The sequence below is a fragment of the Sus scrofa genome, chromosome 3, assembly GCF_000003025.6.
Source record: "Sus scrofa isolate TJ Tabasco breed Duroc chromosome 3, Sscrofa11.1, whole genome shotgun sequence".
NCBI classification, from domain to species: Eukaryota; Metazoa; Chordata; class Mammalia; order Artiodactyla; family Suidae; genus Sus; species Sus scrofa.
This window is the reverse complement of record NC_010445.4, coordinates 57,246,267-57,268,687: the sequence shown is the minus strand read 5'-3', so window position 1 is coordinate 57,268,687 and position 22,421 is coordinate 57,246,267. Positions and strand designations below refer to the sequence as shown.

General features: G+C 46.5%; 1 long non-coding RNA gene and 1 gene segment (V, D, J or C); both read right to left on the bottom strand.

Moving 5' to 3' along the window:
• Window positions 1-22,421, bottom strand: part of LOC100736878 — a 106,951-nt gene that overhangs the window by 52,651 nt on the left and 31,879 nt on the right.
• On the bottom strand, window positions 1,615-2,164 carry LOC110259983. The gene is made up of 2 exons (XR_002342536.1): window positions 2,088-2,164; window positions 1,615-1,722 (listed from the first exon to the last, which is right to left on the bottom strand). It is a non-coding gene; the product is annotated as an uncharacterized LOC110259983 (long non-coding RNA).

The window sequence follows — 22,421 nt, the reverse complement described above, 5'->3', positions numbered from 1 at the left end:
TCTTTTCCTGGGCAGTTGCGAGGCTCTTCCATCAAGAGATGGGCTCTTAATTCTGGGCCCTGACAGCCTCATGTGAAATCTAAAACCCATTATGAGACTGTCTATTAGTCTACAATTCTAGGTAAGCTTATTGCATCAAAATGATTTATTTAAGACAATAGCAAGAGGAGAATTCTTGGATTCTATGGAAACATGAAAGCAAAGAACTCCTGGTCACAGAAATGCAGGCAATCCTACTAACCAGACAGGTAAACACCTATTGTTTTGGGGCTTAGTGGTAATATTTAAAGTAAAACTCAGTAAAAATCATTCGTCTTCATTGCAACATAAACCCGTAGTGTTGGTTATAACTGGAATTGAACTGACCTAAGAATATGTATTAAAAAAAAGATAACAAAAAAACATGCTATAGCATTTATCTGAATGTAAATATTTGCCGAGAGGAAGCTTGAAGAGGGAGACAGAAGAGCATTGTAATCCTCACTGTGGTAGGCAGATAAAGAAAAGCTTTGGACCAGAAGGACCAAAACTTGCAAGAGGATAGACATGTGAGGTAAGAATTGGACGTGACTGCCCCCTAGTGGGCTGTTGACATAAGCTCAGGGACAGTGTCATGACTTGAAAGGTGCAGGACACATATATTCAGATATATATTTAAAGCCTTTAAAAAATGAGACATTTCAGTTATTCATTTAATTATATCTATACCTAGAACTGTGAGTGAGATTTGTATTCACGAAATGAGTCACTTTATTTATGTTTGACATTTTTTCCTTTTTATGACAATATACCATCAAGCTTGTAATCTGCACAAAATTATTTAAGTTGCAAAAAGACAAGAAAATCCAGAGCAAGGGAGAATGTCAGAGGGTTTGGAAAATCAACATTGAAAAATCCACAAGAAATAGAAGGGTGAAAGAGATGTGATATTTTCATTGCATGAGAGAGCCATGAGATTACATTGGAAAATAGAATCACACAGGCTGAAATTGCAGCTAAAAAATCCTTTTCTATAGTGCCATTGTTTCTAACCTGATGTTATGCTCTCCTCTATGGTTATCAATACACACCAGGATAAAAGTTCTGATTGGCCCAGGCAGAAAACAAAGGCTGAACAAATGGACTTCAGCTAAGCTTTGGGTGACCTGCAGGCCAGCTCCTATCACTGGCCAGTTTCTAAGGGGGCATCTCACCAAAGCCAGGCAGCTGACAGGTCTGAACATGTGGTGTCCGAGGAGGAGCTGAGGCTCTGCTGGTCCACAGGCCTCAGCTGCACCCTCTGCCCCTGGTTCTCCCACCTCTTCCTCTTACACAGGCTCAGAGCATCTGCCCCTCTGCTCCCCCAGGCAACACACAGCCATGTGTGCAGCTGGGGCCCCAGGGAGGGGTTTGTGTCAAGGGCTGTATCACTGTGGGAGGAGATTCTTTATTTTGCTGGCAGTAGTAAACGCCTGCATCCTCAGCCTCCACCCTGCTGATTTTCAGGGTGAAATCTGTGCCTGACCCACTGCCACTGAACCTGTCTGGGACCCCAGAGGCCCTGTTGGTAGCACCATAGATCAGGAGCTGTGGAGACTGGCCTGGTTTCTGCTGGTACCAACTCAAAAATTGTTTCCATATTCTCAAGGCTCTGACTGGACCTGCAGGAGATGGAGGCCGGCTCTCCAGGGCTGACTGACAGGGAGAGTGGAGTCTGGGTCAGCACGATGGCCCCACTGGATCCTGAAATAATGAGAGAAAGAAGAGCATTCTGAGCCAGTATCATGAGTAATTTTCACAATTCTCTACTTGTTATTTACTTCATGCTAGATTCGTTTTTGATTGGAGTTTCCCCAAAATATTCACCTTGAGAAAACCCCAGGACTTACACCATCAAAGATCTCTAGAGGTCATGTGTCTACTTGCCCACACTTTCACCAGAGGATGGGTACTTATTTTGTCTGGTTTTATCCTCATTCTCTCTTTGCTAAACATCTGCCCTTGGCAGAGGGTGAGAGATGTGCACATACATGTTTGCACATGCCCACAAAAAGCAGCCCTGCCCCCACAGCACCCCCTTCCCCTTCTCATCTCCCCTCCATCCTCACCTGGGACCCAGAGCAGGAGGAGCCCCAGGAGCTGAGCAGGGAACCTCATGGTCAGCTGTGCCCGGAGAGCCCTGATCAGTCCAAGCCAGACTAGAGCTGCCCTTTTATGTCAGGCTGGCCTGGGAGGTCTCCCTAGGGGATGGCATGCAAATCCCCTGGTGGGGGCAGTAGAGGGGAAGAGCAGGTGGGTGGAGGCACTCACATTTGAACCAAGAGATATCACGGTCTCACCATTCTCATCATTTTCACCCGTTATCTTGACATTCATGGGAGCAGCTGTCACTTCTCTTTACTCCCTTACAGTCTCAGGAAGATCTCTCATTGCTCCCCTGCTTGTGCTCACAGGTCATCCTTTTGAATGTACTGAGTCTTTCTAGTCCTAGTTGAGTAAGTCATTTTAAAATTAAAAATAGCAATGAATGCTACTTAAAATTTATCAAACATTTAAATCATCAATCGATGTGATCAAAATGTTCTCTTCTGGAAATCATTTCTGTTCAGCTACGTTAATAAACCCGCTGGACTCACTGGACCTCATGAGGATCCCCGTCACCGTGATGACACATATGAGCCCCCAGAGCTGCTCTTCTTAGTAGAAATCTGGGGAGCTGCCCACGTGGGAAAAAGCTTGACTGTAAGACCTTCGACCCTGAGGTCCAGACCTAGTTTTGTTTGTTTGTTTGTTTGTTTGCTTTCGTCCTTTTGCCTTTTCTAGGGCTGCTGCCATGGCATGTGGAGGTTCCCGAGCTGGGGGTCTAATCGGAGTTGTAGCCACCAGCCTACACTACAGCCACAGCAATGTGGGATCCTTCACCCACTGAGCAAGGCCAGGGATCAAAACCACACCCTCATGGTTCCTAGTCGGATTCATTAACCACTGAGCCACGATGGGAACTCCCAGACGGAGTGATTTTCTATTAGAGCCGTATAGTCATCAAACCTGCATATCTTGGAGTGTGTTCTCTCTTTTCTTCTTAGATGAAAGAGCCTGAAGCCTCATATCACATGCTTCCTCTCTCTAGTGGCAGGTCCAAGGGCTGCACCGTTGTTCCTCTTTCAGCCACTAGGAGGTGGCTGTCTTTCTCCCTGAGGTCCAGACACAGCTCTGAAGTGACTTCAGTCACACTAGAGAACTGGCATGTTGACACGGACCTATAGCCGTGAAACACTCATTTGTATTTTATTTTTATGATTTTTCCTTTTTAGGGCCACACCTGAGGCATAGGGAAGTTCCCAGGCTAGGTGTCAAATGGGACCTACAGCTGCCGGCCTACCCCACAGCCACAGCAATGCCAGGTGTTTAACCCACTGAGCAATGCCGAGTTCCTAGCCGGATTCGTTTCCAGTGTGCCATGACAGGAACTCCAAAACACTCATTTTTAAATACGAACTAATTTTTAATTTGTTAAGAAACAGGTTGGATTTCTGGCTGTTGGCTAGGGGGTTAAGTATCTGATGGCCGTGCCTTGGGTCGCTTTGGGGGTAAATGTTCCATCCCTGGCCCAGGAATTTCCATGTGCTGTTGCTGTGGCCATAAAAAAACATTTCAAAAGGAATATGTAACAAATCACAGAGTCTTAGTTCATTTATTAAACTCTTTGTTTTTGCTCCATGTAACTTGGATTTCATAGCAAAAACTTCATTATGTGGTGAGGTGTAAATTAAGATATACAAAATGTGTACCTCTCATTTACAACATCAGTGTGAAAATATAGATATTTAAACTTTCTAGACAGTTAAAGCGTATCCTAGAGATTTTAGTTTAATGTTCCTCCGGGTGCAATAAAATAAAGAACCTCTAATTCAGTCATTGAAAAGCAGATCTAGTTTAAAACAGAATTTATACCAATTGATAAAGTACATGAACACACATGCCAATGAATTTTGTTGATTTTACGTTTCAAACTCAGACTTCATAGCTCTAATTCCGAATAGCATTTATACATCAAAATGTGACCACCTTCTTTGTGTAAATTCTTAAAGAACATTTTCTTTTTTTTCTCTACTTCCCAACACACAGCGTGCTAGTTTCTAAGGGAAAATCGTAATGAGTAGAAAGAAAAAAATAACATAAAAGCATGCACATATGCTTTGTATGCTGCTGTCAAATCCAAGTGACTTTTCTTGAACATTTAGTGTAGTATATTTTGGGAATATTTTATCTTTATAATCTAATGCTTTAAATGTCAAGGAGAGTGTATAGAAGTACAGCCGAAGGAGAGGTCCTGTCTGTTCCATGAGACTTTCTAGGAATGCTGCGCTGCCCACTCCTGCCGTCTGCATTATTCTTCATGGCACCTGATCTCACCTTACCTCCTGGATGTGAAGGACCCTGGCTCTCTTCCTCCCAACCATTCTTGCATCCTCTTCCCTCAGTCATTTCTATTCTCCTTGGGCACCTCCTCATTTTGTCCACACTTTCAGGGTGGCATTTTCCCTTTATTTATTCATTTTTTTTGAGTTTGTGTTGCTGCCATTCTCCACATGCTACTCTTCTTTGACCATGTCCATTCTGAAGATGCAGATTTTGTATTTTTGGTGTTATTTCATGTCTTCACTTACTTGGGTCATTATTCTGTATTCATTCTAAAGGAATGGTGGGACCTTTTCTTCTTTTTGGTAGCTGTTTAAAATTTCCCTTCTTCAGGCTCCTCAGTGGCATATGGAAGTTCCCAGTATTATCCCACTGATAAAGTTGGAGCCAGAGCAACTCTGGATCCTTAACCCACTGCATCAGGCAGGGGATTGAACCATCAGCTTCACAGAGACAAGCCTCATTATTAAGCCACTGAGCCACAATGGGAAGTCCTCTATAGCTTTTAAAAAAAAAAAAAAAAAGAGACAGGCTGATTATTAAGCCACTGCAAGCCATCAATGGGATATCCCATCTCGAAGCATGTAACCACAGTATTGGCTGGCCAGTCCCAAATCTATTAAATTTAGCCCGCTGTATTTCAACATTGTACTCCACAAGATGGAAGGTAAACTAAAGGATTGATATTTCATTGCTGAGAAGTGAGTTACATTGGAAAATAGAATCCAAGGCTGCATTCCTAAAAAGATCAACTTTTCTAGTATGCATTTGTTTTAACCTGTAAGTATGCTTTCTATTATCATCCACACCAGGTAAGTTCTGATTGGCCCAGGAGAAAAAAAGGCTGAAAAAATGGACTCAGCTAAGCTTGGTGACCGAGCAGCTCCTTCACTGGCCAGTTTCTAAGGGCATCACCAAGCCAGAGGACAGGCTGAATGTGGTGTCGAGGAGGAGGAGGCTCTGTGGCCACAGCCTCAGCTGCACCCTCTGCCCCTGGTTCCCACCTCTTCCTCTTACACAGGCTCAGAGCTCTGCCCCTCTGCTCCCCAGACAACACACACCATGTGTTCAGCTGGGCCCCAGGAAGGGTTTGTGTCAAGGCTGTATCACTGTGGGAGGAGAGCCTTGCCAAAAACTCTGTTGGATTTTCAGGGTGAAATCTGTGCCTGACCCACTGCCATGAACCTGTGGGACCCCAGAGGCCTGTTGGTACCACCATAGATCAGGAGCTGTGGAGACTGGGCCTGGTTCTGCTGGACAACTCAACAAATTGTTCCATATCTAGGCTCTGACTGGACCTGCAGGAGATGGAGGCCGGCTCTCCAGGGCTGACTGACAGGAGAGTGGAGTCTGGGTCAGCACGATGGCCCCACTGATCCTGAAATAATGAGAGAGAAGAAGAGCATTCTGAGCCAGTATCATGAGTAATTTTCACAATTCTCTACTGTTATTTCTTCATGCTAGATTCTTTTTTGATTGAGAGTCTCCCCAAAATATTCACCTTGAGAAAACCCCAGGACTTACAGCATCAAAGATCTCTAGAGGTCATGTGTCTACTTGCCCACACTTTCACCAGAGGATGGGTACTTATTTTGTCTGGTTTTATCCTCATTCTCTCTTTGCTAAACATCTGCCCTTGGCAGAGGGTGAGAGATGTGCACATACATGTTTGCACATGCCACAAAAAGCAGCCCTGCCCCCACAGCACCCCCTTCCCCTTCTCATCTCCCCTCCATCCTCACCTGGGACCCAGAGCAGGAGGAGCCCCAGGAGCTGAGCAGGGAACCTCATGGTCAGCTGTGCCCGGATGAGCCCTGATCAGTCCAAGCCAGACTAGAGCTGCCCTTTTATGTCAGGCTGGCCTGGGCAGGTCCTCCCCAGGGGACAGCATGCAAATCCCCTGGTGGGGCAGTAGAGGGGAAGAGCAGGTGGGTGGAGGCACTCACATTGAACCAAGAGATATCACGTCTCACCATTCTCATCATTTTCACCCGTTATCTTGACATTCATGGGAGCAGCTGTCCACTTCTCTTTACTCCCTTACAGTCTCAGGAAGATCTCTCATTGCTCCCCTGCTTGTGCTCACAGGTCATCCTTTTGAATGTACTGAGTCTTTCTAGTCCTAGTTGAGTAAGTCATTTTAAAATTAAAAATAGCAATGAATGCTACTTAAAATTTATCAAACATTTAAATCATCAATCGATGTGATCAAAATGTTCTCTTCTGGAAATCATTTCTGTTCAGCTACGTTAATAAACCGCTGGACTCACTGGACCTCTGAGGATCCCCGTCACCGTGATGACACATATGAGCCCCAGAGGCTGCTCTTCTTAGTAGAAATCTGGGGAGCTGCCCAGGTGGGAAAAAGCTGACTGTAAGACCTTCGACCCTGAGGTCCAGACCTAGTTTTGTTTGTTTGTTTGTTTGTTTGCTTTCGTCCTTTTGCCTTTTCTAGGGCTGCTGCCATGGCATGTGGAGGTTCCCGGGCTGGGGGTCTAATCGGAGTTGTAGCCACCAGCCTACACTACAGCCACAGCAATGTGGGATCCTTCACCCACTGAGCAAGGCCAGGGATCAAAACCACACCCTCATGGTTCCTAGTCGGATTCATTAACCACTGAGCCACGACGGGAACTCCCAGACGGAGTGATTTTCTATTAGAGCCCTATAGTCATCAAACCTGCATATCTTGGAGTGTGTTCTCTCTTTTCTTCTTAGATGAAAGAGCCTGAAGCCTCATCTCACATGCTTCCTCTCTCTAGTGGCAGGTCCAAGGGCTGCACCGTTGTTCCTCTTTCAGCCACTAGGAGGTGGCTGTCTTTCTCCCTGAGGTCCAGACACAGCTCTGAAGTGACTTCAGTCACACTAGAGAACTGGCATGTTGACACGGACCTATAGCCGTGAAACACTCATTTGTATTTTATTTTTATGATTTTTCCTTTTTAGGGCCACACCTGAGGCATAGGGAAGTTCCCAGGCTAGGTGTCAAATGGGACCTACAGCTGCCGGCCTACCCCACAGCCACAGCAATGCCAGGTGTTTAACCCACTGAGCAATGCCGAGTTCCTAGCCGGATTCGTTTCCAGTGTGCCATGACAGGAACTCCAAAACACTCATTTTTAAATACGAACTAATTTTTCATTTGTTAAGAAACAGGTTGGATTTCTGGCTGTTGGCTAGGGGGTTAAGAATCCGACAGCCATGCCTTGGGTCGCTTTGGGGGTACATGTTCCATCCTGGCCCAGGAATTTCCAAGTGCTGTTGCTGTGGCCATAAAAAAACATTTCAAAAGGAATATGTAACAAATCACAGAGTCTTAGTTCATTTATTAAACTCTTTGTTTTTGCTCCATGTAACTTGGATTTCATAGCAAAAACTTAATAGTGTGGTGAGGTGTAAATTAAGATATACAAAATGTGTACCTCTCATTTACAACGTCAGTGTGAAAATATAGATATTTAAACTTTCTAGACAGTTAAAGCGTATCCTAGAGATTTTAGTTTAATGTTCCTCCGGGTCCAATAAAATAAAGAACCTCTAATTCAGTCATTGAAAAGCAGATCTAGTTTAAAACAGAATTTATACCAATTGAAAAAGTCCATGAACACACAAGTCAATGAATTTTGTTGATTTTACGTTTCAAACTCAGACTTCATAGCTCTAATTCCGAATAGCATTTATACATCAAAATGTGACCACCTTCTTTGTGTAAATTCTTAAAGAACATTTTCTTTTTTTTTCTCTACTTCCTAACACACAGTGTGCTAGTTTCTGAGGGAAAATCGTAATGAGTAGAAAGAAAAAAATAACATAAAAGCATGCACATGTGCTTTGTATGCTGCTGTCAAATCCAACTGACTTTTCTTGAACATTTAGTGTAGTATATTTTGGGAATATTTTATCCTTATAATCTAATGCTTTAAATGTCAAGGAGAGTGTATAGAAGTACAGCCAAAGGAGAGGTCCTGTCTGTTCCATGAGACTTTCTAGGAATGCTGCGCTGCCCACTCCTGCCGTCTGCATTATTCTTCATGGCACCTGATCTCACCTTACCTCCTGGATGTGAGTGACTTTGGCTCTCTTCCTCCCAACCATTCTTGCATCCTCTTCCCTCAGTCATTTCTATTCTCCTTGGGCACCTCCTCATTTTGTCTACACTTTCAGGGTGGCATTTTCCCTTTATTTTTTTTTTTTTTTTTTTGCGTTAGTGTTGCTGCCATTCTCTACATGCTACTCTTCTTTGACCATGTCCATTCTGAAGATGCAGATTTTGTATTTTTGGTGTTATTTCATGTCTTCACTTACTTGGGTCATTATTCTGTATTCATTCTAAAGGAATGGTGGGACCTTTTCTTCTTTTTGGTAAGAATTGAAAATTTCCCTTCTTCAGGCTCCTCAGTGGCATATGGAAGTTCCCAGTTTTATCCCACTGGTAAAGTTGGAGCCAGAGCAACTCTGGATCCTTAACCCACTGATCAGGCAGGGGATTGAACCATCAGCTTCACAGAGACAAGGCTGATTATTAAGCCACTGAGCCACAATGGGATGTCCTCTGAAGCATTTAAAAGGTATTGCTGCCTCCCAAAGAATTTCGGTGTTCAACATTCCTATCTCCACATTGGAGCCAACCCTTGAGAACCGTGTTCCCTCGATGATGTGTTGGAGTAGCTATTTCCTGATCCGCAAGACACGTTTCTTTAGGAGCAGGAGGAACTTTCTTTAGGTTGCTGAGGTGGTTTCTTTACACCAACACCTAGTCTGTATCCACTACAAGAAAGTGCATCCTTTAAACCCCTTGGTGCTGTGTCTTCTGACTCTTTGGTGCTCTGTGGTTGCCAGAGGATGCATATCTGGAGCTGATTTCCACAACTTCACTCTCCGGAGGCCCCTGTTTCCCCAGGCCAAGGCTGTCCTTTCTCTGGGGGACTGCAGGCAGGGTTTCGTGTGTGTCCTTGGTGCTTCCCTCTGGGAAGTGACCATTGCCTCCTAGGGTGCAGCCTATTGCTCCCCCTCCTGGCTCCATAGCCTTCTCTGTCACTGCTGGGATGAACTCTCTTCCCATACTCCCCCAGGATGCTCACTTCCTCTGAGTCGGGCTGTCCACATTGTCAATCTGGGTTGTTCTTTTCTCCACTGACATAGAGCATGAGGTCAGAGTATGCTCTGCTTCTAGTGCTTCTGTAAGCCTGGGCTTTGAGGATTTTCCTTTGCCTTATTGTCCGTTTGTACTGTCTCCTGAGGCTCTTTTATGAACTCCCCTTTATCAAGCTGTTGTTCTCCTATGGGAACTTAGGCCTGTGTGAACACGGTAAGTGTGAAAACGTATTTCCACCCATTCCCTTGAGGAGCATGAGGATTAGTGTGGGTTTTTCTACATCGTATATGAAGTTGTGCACTGCCTCTTACTCTGCTCTTTCCAAGTACTTTTATCACCAGTAGGTACTGTCTTCTATGTATACTTTTTAAAGTATCTATTGAGGTGCTCATTATTTATCTTTTAATCTTTTAATTTGGGAAATGACAAACTCTGGTTTCTCTTCAGATCGCATAAATCTTTCACCTTTCACTTGGGAAATTACATATACAGGTTTTAAAACCCCACTTGAGCTTTTTCATCAAAGCTGCGGATGCTCGTAATGTCTTACTTCACTTATATATTTCCAGTTTGGGTTTGCCAGCATTTTCTTTCAGATGTCTATACCTAAGTTCACAGGCTGAAGGGAGCATCCTTTTTCCACTTTGCTCTGTCTTTGTCTGATTTTGCAGTTGAGGTTCATGCAACCAATGAAGGATCATTTTCTGCTCTTGTATTTTCTCAAATTTGGCCTAATTCAGAAGAGGCATGAGTTTTCATATAAGCTAGTGTTCATCTCTTTGACTGTCTGACTCCAGAATTTCCTTTGGGGGAATATTTGCAAGGACACTATCCAATTATTTCCTGGTCATCCTGATGGGCAAGTTTCCTAATGTTTGTCAGTTTGGGGAAGTGATATATCTTTCTTAGGATTTGCCTCTTAACCGCTTGCAAATTTTGAGGCATAATGTTTATGTTTTTTCACAAAGTTCTCCTATGGCTCCAACTTGTGCTGCACGCATGGACCCAATGCTTTGTTATGTGGAATCTCCAAGAATATTTCTGGCCAGCAAGTAAGGAAAAGGCAAACACAAGAAACAATCAGTGCCTTCCACATGGTGGAACAGGTCGTTGTCATCCACAGTCCCCCAGGGAGTCTGATCCACTGGTGTCCGTTACAGTGTAAGGAGGCAAAGGCAGCCATTATTCTGGGTGAGGAGAGTGGGCAGAAGTGGAGGCAGCCAGCACCTGCAGTCAGATGTGCTCTGGCTTTTGGGGGAGGGCAGAGAGGGCCTCATTGCTAGTCTCTGCTTCCCGGATGAACTTACCCCAGGTAGATTAAACACTTCTTCCCTGTATTAAAACAAGACCTGGCAAGAAACATTGAGAGAAGCAAATCTCAAAATCCACATGGAAAAAAAGATGGATAATCCAGAACATGCACACAAAAAAAGCAAGAACTTATAAAAACTGAACGATATGGCAATGAACACCTGGTCCAAAATTGAGGCAGAGACCATACTAGACAGTTCATCGAAGAGACAGCCCGATGACAAGTAAGCATACGAAAAGTTATTCCACACTCTGTGTCATCGGAAGATGCAAATTAAAACAATAGACACCCTGCACACCTGTCAGGATGGGCTAAAGCCCAAACAGTGACAACACTCAATGCTGGCAAGGATGTGGAACAAAAGAACCTCTTATTCATTGGTGGTGGGGATGCAATGTGGTACAGCCACTGTGCAGCCAGGCTGGTGGTTTCTTACAGAAAACAGTCCTATCATGTTTTCCTCCCAAACTTGAAAACAATATCCGCATGAATTCAGCACAAAATGCTCCCTGGCCCTTCTAGCAAAAACTTGCCATGACCTTCAACGTGTGGTCTGAGAAATGCTCTCAGCAGATGGAGGCACCAGGGGCAGCTGGGGCAGCCCAGCCTCACACATCTTCTTCCCGGGGGTGGGGGTGGGGGTGGGGGTTAGGTGCTGGCCTGTCACACTCTGGGAGGTGCATTGTTAAGCTGCTGACAATAATAAGTTGCAACATCTTCAGCCTGCAGGCCGCTGATGGTGACGGTGAAATGGGTGCCAGATCCACTGCCCTTGAACCCGCATGGGACCCCACTTTGCAAAGTGCATGCATCACATAAAAGGAGTTTAGGAGGCTTCCCTGGTTGTTGTTGATACCAGGCTAAATAACTGCTAATGCTCTGACGGGCCCGGCAAGTGATGGACACTGTGTCTCCTAGAGATGCAGCCAGGGAGGCTGGAGACTGGGTCAGCTGGATGGCACTCCTGGCACCTGAGAGGGGAAACAAAAACCACACATATTCCTGTTGTCAGAGGACTTCCTTGAAGAGCCCAGAGGTACTGAGCCCAGTGGCCGAGGGGATGCTCCCATGTCCCAGACACACAGAGACACTCAGGGGCCTGACAGGGAGCAGGGATGAGGGGCAGGTGTCAGCCGTGGGAGTCATTCAGGGGGTCTCCCTCCTCCCCTGGGAGCCAGAGCAGCAGGAGGCCGAGGAGCTGCACGGGGGCCCTCATGTCCATGCTGGGTCCTGATCACCCTTGCCTCCTGCCCAGGGTGGGCCCAGACTCTTAGTAAGTGTCCAGGGTGGTGGGCTGTGCTCTGGGAACAAGCAGATCAGCCGGGGGAGGGGAGGGCTAGGCACAGCTGCAGGGCTGGCTGGTCTCAGTGACAGCCCAGGGGCTGTGCCCTGGGGACTCGGGTCAGAGCAGGCAGCACACCCTTGCTGCCAAAAACACCTTTCTCCCTGGAGACCCTAGGACGGACTCAGTGCACCGTCCTGTTGGGAGAGTGTTTGGTTTCCTCCATTCAAGGCTCCCCATTGTCTTTCTTGCTCCATCTCCATCTAAGAGCAGGAATATCAGGGATGAAGTATTTCGAAATACTGCAGGGAATTTCATAATACCACTTCATTGTGTACCTGGAGCTATTCTTGAAGCTGGAGAATTTCCCATTATGGTCTGATTCTCAGACGTCTTGGGTGAGATACATTCTTTGATCCTCCTCAGACCAACCACCCACTGTGTCTCCCTGAACTAACTGTGTTTCCTGCACCTGCATCGGATTCCTGCATCACCAGATCTCCTAAGAGATGCCAGTTCTCAGGGGTGGGTGGCAGGGAGCTGGGGCTCAAGCAGGGGGAGGTGCGGACCATGGAGGCAGGTGAGGTTAGGAGCCCGTACCTGGGCTGCAGCCCACACGGTGTGGACAGGGCACCAGCACAGACAGGAAGGGAGCCCAGCCTGTGGTATGGCAGTCACAGGGGAGACAGGAGGCTGTCCCCTCAAGGGGGTGCTGCCGCTGCTGGCCCAGTGCCGGGTGTGGAGCTGGAGGGAGATGAGGAAGGCATTGGTGTAGCCAGCGTGGCCAGTGCTGGTCATCTCCCCAACCACCACTGCTTCTTCGTCCAGTCACAGAGGAAGGCCCTGGACTTGGAGAAAATAAAGCCGGCCCCAAGCCAGTCTGATCCTTTCTCTCTGAAGCAGGGTGAGGACCAAGACCACAGCCTGTGGAGTTGCTGTGAGCTGCAGAGAGGCCAGGGAGGAGGAGCCATGGGGCTGGAGAGAAAGCCGCCCTGCTGTCAGTGTCACCAGACCAGGGAGCCCCAGGCCTTCAGGGTGTGGCTGCAAAGGAGAGAAGCTGCATCCCCACACACAGTGGGAAAGCCTGTGTGCACCCAGGGGTCCCTGTGTCATCCTTGTCCATGAGGACTCCTGGAGCAGCGGTTATCTCGGCAAGTGCTAGCTGAGTCTTACTGCATTTGTGTGTGTGTGTGTGTGTGTGTGTGTTGTACAGTACTTTTAGAATTTTTTCTTTTGTTTTACTTTTTCGGCCTCCACCCATGGCATATGGAGGTTCTCAGGCTAGGGGTCAAATGGGACCTACAGCTGCCTGCCTACACCACTGCTCACAGCAATGCCAGATGCTCAATCCACTGAGCGAGGCCAGGGATCAAACCGGCAAGCTCCTGGTTCCTAGTCAGCTTCATTTCCACTGTGCCACAATGGGGACTATTATTATCTTTTTCTGTTTCTTTTTAGGCCCATACCCACAGCCTATGGAAATTCCCAGGAGAGCAGTCAAATCAGAGTTGTAGCCAGGAGCCTACACAACAGCCACAGCAACACCAGATCCGAGCTGCATCTGCACCCTGCGCCATAGCTCATGGCAACACCGGATCCTTATCCCATTGATCGAGGCCAGGGATCAAACCTGTGACCTCATGGTTACTAGTCAGATTCGTTTCCACTGTGCTATAACAGAAACGCCTATTTTTAAAACATTTTTAGATGATTTTATTTTTTCCGTTATAGTTGGTTTACAGTGTTCTGCCATGTTCTGCTGAACAGCCAAGTGAGCCAGTCACACATGAATAGCCTTTCTGTTTCTCACGTTATCCTCCATCTCGCTCCATCACAAGTGATTAGATATAGTCCCCTGTGCTACTCAGCAGGATCTCACTGCATGTGTTTTCATATATACTTTTCCTTGAAGTGTGCATGTGTGTGTAAGTGTGTTTACCTATGTGTGTTTTCTGATCACTTTCTTCTTCTGTCCCTATTCCCGATCAAGATCAAGTTCTATCTCAAGCTCATTACAAAGGTTTTAAAGAAATTAAATTTATACCTCAGCATATGGCTTTTCAAAGCTTCAATTTAAAGATTGTTTATCCACATGTTAGGAAATAATGCATGTTCAGGCGAGAACTGCACTGACATATACAATTTGAGGCCTACAAGTTTTAAGTTTACCCAAAAAATAAAATGAGAGTTTCCGTCATGGTGCCGTGGAAATGAATCTGACTAGGAAGCATGAGGTTGTGGGCTCAATCCCCGGCCTTGCTCAGTGCTTAAGGATGTGGCTTTGCCGAGAACTGTGGTGTAGGTCGCAGACACGGCTTGGGTCAGGCACTGCTGTGGCTGTGGTGTAGGCCAGTGGCTACAGCTCCGATTTCACACCTAGCCTGGGAACCTCCACATGTGGCGGGTGAGGCCCAAAAAAGACAAATGACAAAAATAAATAAAAATAAAAATAAATAAAAACAAAACCAAACAAAAAGTGAAATGGCTTAGGAAGAGATTTGTTCTAAACTGTGGCTGTTTTATATCTCCTGTAATTTGAAAGTTGAGGATGAAAAATAAACTGTTTCCAAATCCACCACCAATACAAGGTCATTCAAGGTTATAGAAGCTTTTGGTAAAGTTTAAGGTCAGATGACCAGAAACCTCAATTTACATTGCATTAAAGAGTGCCTAGAAATAGTCCCACTAAATCGCATTATCTCCCTGAGTAGAGGAAGAGTCCAGAGTGTGGGCTCAAGGAAACCTTTCACACCATCACCCACACACCAAGCACATGCAGGGCACAATGCACACCGGGGCAGAGCTGGGGTCTCGAACCCTGAGCAGAAGGGGAAGGCCTGCTGTGCCCATGGCTCAGAGATTCTTCCACATGTTGGATTTTGCTGTGCATGGACGTTAAGGTGGAGGGCAAGGAGAGTCCCCAAAGGGACCTTCACAAGGCGGTGGTGACCTAAGAGGGCCTGAGGATGCCAATGACATCAGGTCTCTAATCTTTGAGCTGACGGTGTCAGCTTCAGCAGGTGGGGAAAGGTGGCCGCCTGAGATGGATCCTGCTCAGCAAGGGTAGAGACGGGCTGTGTGGACACAGCCATGTCAGAGAGGAGGGGGGCAGGCCAGGCTTCCAGCCCCAGAGCCCAGGACCCAGAGCGGGTTTCTCCACCACCCACCCTGACGGCAGCTCCTTCTCCAGTGTCCTCACCACACCTGAGACCTTAAATATTCGAAGGGGCTCCCTCTTGAAAATGGGACAGTCTCCCTCCTACTTCCCCAGAATTTCCAAGATCAGGCCTAGGACCTTTGTGGATGGTGGTGTTTGTCTGCCATCTAATGGCAGTTTGGTGACAAGGAAACTTATAGGCTGTTGGATGCTGTGGCCCAAGAGTCTAGACCTTGAGGTTTTCGTTGTCAGTCATGAATTCAACTGATAGGATTACATCCACCCCAGGTCACATTGTGTGGGGAACACAGCCTCACCGATACCTAAGGCAGGGCACGTATATAATACATACAGTGAGGTGAGGCTGGCCACATGTGTACATCAGGGAGTCAATCAACAATCAAAAGGATTTGACATTTCCTTTTCTTTCAGAGTACTATGCCTCACATTAAGGTCCTCCATCCACATTGAGTTTATTTTTTACATGGTGTGTGAAAATGTTCCATTTTCATTCTTTTACGTGTATCTCTCCAGGTTTTCCCATTTGTCAAGACAACTATTTCACCACTGTGTACACGACACCCTGACAGCAGTGTAATATATGATAGGGAGTCAGCCAGCTGCTTTGGATGTCAGCTACATCTGTGAAGACTCAGGGAAGGAGAGGACTCTGCCTCAAGTTCAAGGAGCAAGAGGAGTGGCTCCTCTACTTGGGCTATTGCCGGGGTCCAGCCCTAGCAGCCAGGAGCCGACAAACAGGAGGAGGGGCTACAAACAGGCGCAGAAAGAATTGGAGCCAACTCCCTCAGCAAGTGCTGCAGATGACCCGTTTATTGAAAGGAGAGCATCAGCTTTTATACATTTTACTTTTATGCATGATTATACAAACAACAATATATGTTAATTTATTATTCCAAACTATTCTTTTAGTTTTAGATTTTAAATGACGATTACGTACAAACTGTACTTTTATTCTTAAAAAATAAGTAAATAGCAAGCAGAATAATAGGTATCTAATTTTTACTTTAACAATGATTTGGCCTAAGGTGATAGATATTCTTGCCTAAGCTACCTATTGTGCTCCTCTAGCAGGCATGAATAGCCGTTGATGGGGAGTGGGGTATTAACACGTGGCTTGCTTTCGAGGTCAGGCTGACCTCAGACCATTAGCAGGTTGTGCGAACATAAACTGTCTTAAATAAACCTTATCTATTATAAAAATCTTTATTAATTATAAAATCTATATATCAAAAAAATCTTGCCAATTATAATAATAATTTCCACCTGCTAGGTCCCAACAGGTAGCGTTTATTATAGAAAAAAATATGTCTTGTCTTATAATATCCACAATTGATGGGCCATGGGCAACACCGAAACCACCCCCTAATCTGTCTCCATGGGGACGGAACAGAGTCCAACAAAGATCTCCAGGCCTACATGGCAATTCTGCATAATATTTACTATTACTCCCCTGAAGGGAAACTTCCCATTCTTAGGAAAGTTCTTTATGCATGGTTCAATTGTTTTCAACCCTATTTAACAAGGGCTTAGGTTTATAAGTAAAAAATGGCCCATACTTGGGTGGAAGCTCAGGAATTTGAGAAAGTTCCCAATATTATGAGCCAAGAATGACTCACAACACACATAATCGTCAGACAGAAAAGAAGCGCAAGAATAGAAGAGGAAATCATATTTCAGGAATTTTTACTAAACAGGATCAGCTGGGGGATTCTTCGAAACTGCTTTGCAGCTTGAGTTTCTTCAGCCTCTGCTGTAGCTTTGCTTACACTTAGGCCTCACACAGGATTATTCTTCTTAGCCACTTTGTGGCTCCCAGCAGGCCATGTGATCAGCACAGCACATGGTGCTGGTGGTTACAGCTGGATGAGATAGGATTCTGTGTGCATGCTCTGAAAAGCTCAGATATAAAGGCACTTCCTAGATTTCTAGGCTTGTGGTGGAAAGCCACAACTTTCTCAATAAACAAACAAAAACTATACGTTGTTAAAAAAAAAAAAAGTAGGTGTTCCCGTCGTGGCCCAGTGGTTGACGAGCCCGAATAGGAACCATGAGGTTGTGGGTTCGGTCCCTGCCCTTGCTCAGTGGGTTAACGATCCGGCGTTGCCCTGAGCTGTGATGAAGGTTGCAGACGCGGCTCGGATCCTGCGTTGCTGTGGCTCTGGCGTAGGCCGGAGGCTATAGCTCCGATTGGACCCCTAGACTGGGAACCTCCATATGCCATGGGAGCGGCCCTAGAAATGGTGAAAAAAAAAAAAAAGTAATCTCCCCGAAGTTCAAGGACCACTGCTAGATTTGTCTGTAGGACAATAAGCAGCTATGTGGCTGAACTGCCCAGTGGGATCTGTTCATTTTAAAGCCGGCAAGTTATCAGTATGTTTGGGTCTCAGCGGCAGTGAGTCTTAGCAGAGCCGTGGCTCTTTGAGGACTGGGTCTAAGCAAATCCAGCAGGCGGACTCCATCTGTATGGGAAGGACCTCAGTCCCCACAGCAGTCACCCCCCTGGCCCTAACATCTCTTCATCAGCTTAGACATTGGCATCCGAGGGGCGCTCAAGCAGGTGACTTGGGAGAGAAGACTTCAGGTTTGTCCTGGGCACACCAGCATCATACGTTGGTGCGGTGTGAGTAAGAACGCAGCACTCCCGCCCTACAGCCCAGCTCTTGCTGGGCTCGGAAATGAACTGCTGAGTCAGCAGATGCTGGAGCAGTGCACATGCTCACCACCTTGGCCTTAGCAGGGACATGACTAGAGACCAGGATGTTCAGAGATTTCTGGAGAGCTGGTTCCTCAAGGGGCTGGAAAGACATAATTAGGAGGTGAAAGGTTAGGAGTTCTGGGGAAAGGGCTCTGGGAATGCCTAAGATTTGTGTCCAAGGTGAGGAGAAAATGCTACAAGGCACAAGTTACAACTCAATTCTGTCACCTTTGAACTAGAGCCTCGGCCCAGAAATTGTCGGAATTGAAAAGAAACCAACGGCAAAGGACCCAGGACCTCCTTCTGGGCTGCCTGGTGACGTCCTGGTGGTTGTCAGGTGGCCGATGTCCCTTGGATGGAGTGCTGTCCACATTCTATTCCCAGGCACCCAACGGCTGGCAGCAACGGACCAAGAAAATGCTCCCCAAGGTAAGGGAGCTCTCAAGTGTGCCCCCCACAAAGGTTGAGATTTCCATTCCCATCTAGAATGTTGAATGTGTCTCTTCCTTAAAGAAAGGGATCAGCTGACAGCTTCTCTGCCTTCTGGAGACCACACCTTCCACCAGCAGGAGGGAGGGTCTGGCTCAGGGATCAGGGGCTGTGGAACCTGCCAGACGTGAGAGGGGCCAGAAAGGCAAGGGACCTGTGTTAGGGGCTGTGACTCTGTGTCGGGTCCAGGGGGCGTCCTGCTCACAGGAGGACAAGCAGCATCCCCTGGCTCCACACTGGGCATCGGAGCAACCCGCCATGTGCATTTTGGATGAAACTGTGCCCACTGGGAATTTGTGTAGAAACACCCTCTGAAAACTTTTCTCTGGGCTCTAAACTTCTTAGTAGAAGCCGATATTTTTTTAAAATTTTTCTTTATGAACTTGTTAATCCAAGTTCGACTGCACACTTGCCATGCAAAATGTACTTTGAATCCCTTTTTCACAACCAGGATTAAGGGTCATCCTAGTGATCTGAAATTATTTACTCTTTTCTTCTTTTTATGGCCACACCTGTGATATATGCAAGTTCCCAGGTCAGGGAAGTCCACCACAGCCCCTGCAAAGCCGGATCCATGCCACACCTGTGAGCTACGCAGCTTGTGGCAATGCCAGATCCTTATCCCACTTAGTGAGACCAGGGATCAAACCCTCCTCCTCATGGGTCCTAGTTGGGTGCATAACCCACTGAGCCACAACAGGAACTCCCTGAAAGCATTTCACCGTGAATCCATCGTGCCATAACATGAACCCAGCATGCCCATTATTTCTCCAGACGTATTTTAAAACCTTTTAAAAACTGGGGTCAGGAGTTCCTGTTGTGGCTCAGCGGGTTACGAACCTGACTAGTATCCATGAGGATGTGGATTGGATCCCTGGCCTTGCTCCGTGGGTTAGGGAGCTGGTGCTGCCGTGAGCTGTGGTGTGGGTCGCAGACACAGCTCCGATGCCGCGATGCTGTGGCTGTGAAAAAGGCCAGTGGCTGCAGCTCCGTTTGACCCCTAGCCTGGGAAAGCCAAATGCTTCAGCTGAAGCCCTAAGAAAAGCAAAACAAACAAATAAGAATTTTGAAAAAGGGGATCTAGTCAATGTATCCATTTTCTACACTTAGATCTAGAAAATAGGATCCAGATTTATACTCATGACATGAGCATGTCATGTGAAACACTACGTTTGTTTATTGTCTGATTGTTTGGCTTTTAGGACAATTGGTGACCCAAGGTATAATCTCCAAAACATTACTTAAGTTGAAAACAGACAAGAATATCCATTTCACGGGATTGTGTTAGAGGGTTTGGAAAGCCAATGTTGCAAAAGAGAAAATAAAATAAAATAAAAGGGTAAATTGGAGACACTGTATTCTCATTGCTTTAGAGTTTAATGGAAAATATAATAATAGAGCCTAAAATTCTGTAATTAAAGGTCCATTTTTCGTTGTACTATCTTTTGTTTTCACCTGACAGTCAGCTATTCTTTATCACTTCCAAAGCTGCATCTGATAAAGTTCTCACTCGGTCCAGGCCGAAAACCTGAGGTGTAAAAAGGGAACTCAGCTGAGCTGTGGTTGTCCCGGAGGCCAACTTCTCTCACTGGCCTGTTTCTAAGGGGGCATCACGCCAAGGCCATGAAGCTGACGGGGCCTTGAGATGTGGTGTCTGAGGAGGAGCTGAGGCTCTGCTGGTCCACAGGCCTCAGCTGCACCCTCTGCCCCTGGTTCCCCCACTTCTTCCTCTTACACAGGCTCAGAGCTTCTGCCCCTCTGCTCCCCAGACAACACACACCCATGTGTTCAGCTGGGCCCCCAGGAGAGGGGTTTGTGTCAAGGGCTGTATCACTGTGGGAGGAAATTCTTTATATTGCTGGCAGTAATAAACGCCTGCATCCTCAGCCTCCACCCTGCTGATTTTCAGGGTGAAATCTGTGCCTGACCCACTGCCACTGAACCTCTCTGGGACCCAAGAGGCCCTGTTGGTAGCAAAATAGAATAAGAGCCTTGGCGACTGGCCTGGTTTCTGCAGGTACCAGTGCAATAGCGAGTCTCCATCACTGTCTACGAGGCTCTGACTGGACCTGCAGGAAATGGAGGCCGGCTCTCCAGGGCTGACTGACAGGGAGAGTGGAGTCTGGGTCAGCACGATGGCCCCACTGGATCCTGAAATAAGGAGAGAGAAGAAGAGCATTCTGAGCCAGTATCATGAGTAATTTTCACAATTCTCTACTTGTTATTTACTTCATGCTAGGTTATTTTTTGATTCTGATTTATAGGCAAAATATTCAATTCCACAAGAACCCGAGATGTTCAATGTATAAGGAGCCCTCTAGAGGTCAAGTCCACTTCCTACACTTCCTATGCCTCCCTCTTCACCACAGGATGGATATTTTTTCTTCCCTATTTTTCCTTATTCCTATATTGTGAAACATCACATTCCCTTGGCTGAGGCTAAGGTGTGAAGCTAACTTGTGGGCAATTACACATGAAAAGCAGTGCTTCCCCCACAGCCCCCCTTCCCCTTCCCATCTCCCCTCCATCCTCACCTGGGACCCAGAGCAGGAGGAGCCCCAGGAGCTGAGCAGGGAACCTCATGGTCAGCTGTGCCCGGATGAGCCCTGATCAGTCCAAGCCAGACTAGAGCTGCCCTTTTATGTCAGGCTGGCCAGGGCAGGTCCTCCCTAGGGGATGGCATGCAAATCCCCTGGTGGGGGCAGCAGAGGGGGAAGAGCAGGTGGGTGGAGGCACTCACATTTGAACCAAGAGATATCACGGTCTCACCATTCTCATCATTTTCACCCGTTATCTTGACATTCATGGGAGTAGCTGTCACTTCTCTTTACTCCCTTACAGTCTCAGGAAGATCTCTCATTGCTCCCCTGCTTGTGCTCACACATAATCCTTTTGAATGAGAAGCTCTACTACATCTTATGTACTGAATCTTTCTAGTCTTAGTTTAGCAAGACTTTTTAGAATTAAAAATAGTAACGAATGCTACTTAGAATTTATCAAACACTTAAACCATCAATCAATGTGATCAAAAAGGTTTTCTTCTGGAAATCATTTCTGTTCAGCTACGTTAATAAACCGGCTCGACTCACTGGACCTCATGAGGATCCTCGCACCATGATGACACACACGATCCCCCAGAGCTGCTCTTCTTGGAAGACATGTGGAGAGGTGCCCACGTGGGAAGCAGCTTGACTGTAAGTCCTTCATCCCTGAGGAATAGACCTAGTGATTTTAATTTAATTTAATTTAATTTAATTTTGTTTTGTTTATTTAATTTTTTTGTCTTTTTGCCTTTTCTAGGGCTGCTCCCACAGCATATGGGGGTTCCCAGGCTAGGGGTCTAATCAGAGCTGTAGGCACGGGCCTACACTATAGACACAGCAACGCGGGATCCGAGCCGCATCTGCAACCTACACCACAGCTCATGGCAGTGCCAGATCCTGCATCCACTGAGCAAGGCCAGGGATCAAAACCACACCCTCATGGTTCCTAGTGGGATTCATTAACCACTGAGCCACGACAGGAATTCCCAGACGGAGTGATTTTATATTAGAGCCTTATAGTGATAAAACCTGCATATCTTGGAGTGTGTTCTCTCTTTTCTTCTTAGATGAAAGAGCCTGAAGCCTCATCTCACATGCCTCCTCTCTCTAGTGGCAGGTCCAAGGGCTGCACCATTGTTCCTCTTTCAGCCACTAGGAGGTGGCTGTCTTTCTCCCTGAGGTCCAGACACAGCTCTGAAGTGAATCCCGTCACACTAGAGAACTGGCATGTTGACATGGACCTATAGCTGTGAAACACTCATTTGTATTTTATTTTTATGATTTTTCCTTTTGAGGGCCACACCTGAGGCATAGGGAAGTTCCCAGGCTAGGGGTCAAAGGGGACCTACCGCTTCCAGCCTACCCCACAGCCACAGCAATGCCAGGTGCTTCAACCACTGAGTGAGGCCGGGGATCGAATCCCCCA